Source organism: Arachis ipaensis, chromosome B7 (genome assembly GCF_059453495.1).
Source record: "Arachis ipaensis isolate K30076 ecotype BB chromosome B7, ASM5945349v1, whole genome shotgun sequence".
Taxonomy (NCBI): domain Eukaryota; kingdom Viridiplantae; phylum Streptophyta; class Magnoliopsida; order Fabales; family Fabaceae; genus Arachis; species Arachis ipaensis.
Window position 1 is genome coordinate 109,190,477 of NC_142442.1, and position 4,021 is coordinate 109,194,497.

The window sequence follows — 4,021 nt, forward strand, 5'->3', positions numbered from 1 at the left end:
TTAGAACACACATTGGCATAAAAAAGTTATGTCACAAAAGAAGCATGCACTTCACTTATCCTAGTGTGCTTGAGATGCTTTAATTAAACTTGTGAGGTAAAACAAGCATGAGAGCATTCAAGCTAAAAGCATATGGAAGCATATGATCGTGAAATACAATGCATTAAGGTAAATGCTCAACATCCAATATCAAGAGATTGCCTAACCAAAGAATAGGTTTCAAATCACATGGTGGCCAAATCATGCAATTCAAGAAGAGTTACAAGCTCGAAGGCAATTCTCATCACTTGGTATTCTTAAAAGGTAAGCATGAAAAACTCAAAACCATGTAGCAAAATATAACCTCAACAATAGAATCCAACAAAGATTAATAAGATAATGATGTTAAGATAACATCCCTTTTTAATACTCAGTAGCAATTAATGGTAAATAAGAATAACAATCCAACACTTACAATGAAAAAGAGAAAATGAAATGAAAACTAACTAAAACTAACTAATCAACCAACTAACTAACTAATTAGTTAAATAAAATAAATGGTTATCAATGGTGTTTGGGAGTGTTGGATGAGGGGTAGAAGAAGGGAAGAAGAAAGGAGAAGGAAAGAAATGGAAAGAGGAGAAGAAAAGAGATGTGTTGAAGGAAGGACATCCGCGCATACGCGTGCATGGCGCGCGCGCGCGGATGGTGGTGCAATGGACGCGACGCGTACGCGTACATGGCACGTCCGCATCGATGGCTTATTTCGAGAGTGGCGCCTACGCGTCATGTGCGCGTACGCGCAAGTTGGTTTGTGCGAAAGGCACAATGCGCGCGCAACGTTCGCACAACTCTCGGGTTTTTGGCTTGGGGGTAGAATTTCTCAATCCACGCGTAGGCGTACATGGTGTGTCCACATGGGTAGGTGAAAATGCTTGATGCACACGTACGCGCGCAGTGTGCGTACGCGCGGATGGTGTTCTATTTTTCAAAATTTTTTTTCTATGTTTTTGCACCAATCCAAGCATTCCAAACCTCCAAACAGCAACCAAAACACCATAAAACCTTATTTAACATACTAAACTTCTAAATAAACTCAACAAACAAAACAAAACATGAAATTAAACCTATTCTACTAATATTTACAAAAGAGAAAAAGGAAGGATGTTACCATGGTGGGGTGTCTCCCACCTAGCACTTTTGTTTATTGTCCTTAAGTTGGACTCATGGGGAGCTCCTCTCAAGGTGGCTTGTGCTTGATGGATTGAGCTAAGTCTTGATGGAGTTCTTCAGAAGCTTGGGGCTCCAAAGGTTGATTCTCTTTGTGCGATCTGGGATCCCACACTTTATTTTCAAACCCGTCTTGAAGTTAATCATTATTAGTCCATCTGGGTGGCAAGTAAGGTGAATTCTCAATAAAGTGACCAACAATCCTCCTACACCCATGATAAACCACTATTTTATGGCTTATCTTGTGCTCAATTGAGTGATTTTTATCAACTCTTTACCCACTTATTCATACTATTTGCATGGTTTTACATTTGTCTTCCTAATTATGTGCTTTGATTGAAAACATGCTTCTTTGGCCTTAAGTTCCCTATGTTTAATCCTCTCTTATTACCATTAGATACCTTGATATGTGTGTTAAATGATTTAAGAGATTACAGGGCAGGAATGGCTCAGAGGATGGAAAGGAAGCATGCAAAAGTGGAAGGAATACAAGAAGTTGGAGAAATTGCTAAGCTGTCCAGCCTGACCTCTTCGCACTCAAACAGCTATAACTTTAGCTATAGAGGTCCAAATAATACGGTTCCAGTTACATTGGAAAGCTAACGTCTGGGGCTTCGATTTGATATATAATATGCCATAGTTGTCTTGAAGCTAGGTGACGCAAACGCGTGTTCCACGCGGACGTGTCGTAGTGACAAAAATCAGCGTGGTAGATTTCTTCTCCAGCGATTTCTAAGCTGTTTTCGACCCAGTTTGCGGCCCAGAAAACACAAATTAGAGGCTATAAAGGGGGGGAATTCATTCATTCATAATCATAAGCTCACAATTCATAATTTTAGGAGTAGATGTAGTTTTTAAAGAGAGAGGTTCTCTCCTCTCTCTTAGGATTTAGGATTTAGGATTTCTTTGCTTTCAGGATTGTTTCTTTTTATCAGGTTCAATTTTCCATTTATTTATTTTCCCAATTTAATTTATGAATATCCATGTTAGATTTGATTTCCTTTATTAATGCAATTTGAGGTATTTTCAGACTTAATTTTGCTTTGCTTTATTTATATGGATGCTGTTAATTTAATTTAGATATTCTCTTCCTTTTGGCTTTGGTTAAGTAATTGGTAACGCTTGAGTTGTCAAATAAAACAGTGGTTGAAATTGGGAGTTGCTCCAATAACTCTAGTATTTCCATAGGAATTGACTAGGACCTGAGGATCAAGCTAATTAATCCACTTGATTTACCTTCATAGTTAGAGGTTAACAAAGTGGGATTAAAATCCAATTCTTATCACAATTGATAAGGATAGGACTTCCAGTTCTAATACCTTGCCAAGAGTTTATTTTATTATTACTATTTTATTTTTCTTATCATTTAACATACTGGTTCCTTACTTTCAAAACCCCCTATTTACGACCCGAGGTTTAAATACTCGGTTATCAAATTTAAAGGGGTTTGTTACTTGTGACAACCAAAACATTTGTAAGAAAGGTTGATTGCTTGGTTTAGTAACTATACTCGCAACGAGAATTTACTATAACTTCTAAACCATCAATCTCCCAAGTTCTTTCAAAATGGCGCCGTTGCTGGGAAATTGTAAACGTGTGCCTTATTATTGGTTATTGTAAATATTTGCTATTTGCTTGTTTATTTGTTTTTATTTTTTTTGTTTTTATTTTTGCTATTTCTTAAAATTAAGAGGTTATTGGTTATTGGTTTTTATTTAGTTATTAAAAATTTTTTAAAAAAAAAAAATTTGTTCTTGGTGTTTATCTTGATCTTCAAGTTATTCTTCGTGTTCATCTTGACCTTCAAGTTGTTCTTAGTTGTTTTCTTCGTTTTGATCTAAAAAATTTTTAAGTTTGGTGTCATTTTATTATTTTTCTCTTTCCTCATTTAATTCAAAAATTAAAAAAAAAAGAAATTTAAAATTCAAAATTTCAAAAATTTGAAATTTGAAATTTCAAAATTCAAATTTAAAAATTTAAAATTCAAAATTCAAATTTCAAAATTCAAATTTCAAAAATTTAAAATTCAAAAATTCAAAATTTAAATTTCAATAACCTTTTAATTTAAAATTTGTTTTTATTTTCGTTTTTAATTTTTATTTACTATTATGAGTTCTCACCCCTCTCGCTTTGAGTTTGGTTCCAATGATGTTGCAATGAATGGAAATTATAACAGGAACATGCATCAAGGTCAAAACAATCAAAGATGGAAGGAGCCACGAGGATCTGATCAACCCTTTGATGAGATATTTTGGTGAGAAACGAATCTCTCACTAAACATCACAATCCAACCGGCAAGTGTACCGGGTCGTATCAAGTAATAAAAACTCACGGGAGTGAGGTCGATCCCACAGGGATTGAAGGATTAAGCAATTTTAGTTTAGTGGTTGATTTAGTCAAGCGAATCAAGATTTGGTTGATGGTTTTGTGACTTGCAGAATTAAATTGCATTGAAGTAAAGCGAACAAGAAATAAATTGCTGAAACTTAAAGAACAAGAAATTAAATGACAGAAACTTAAAGTGCAAGAAATGTAAATTGCGGAATCTTAAAGTGCAAGGAATGTAAATTGCTTGAAATGTAAAGGGGATTGGGATGTGGATTTGCAGAAATTAAACAAGGAAAAATTAAATTGCATCAAACAGAAGAGTAAAAGGGAATTGGGATTGAACCGGAATTGAAGCAGTAAAGTGAATGAACAGAAAAAGCAATAAACAGGGAATTGAAATGAGAAATTCAGATCTCAGGACCCAGAGACTAGAAAACTAAGTCTAGATCTCAATGCCTTCCTAGATCCAACAAGGACAATAGCA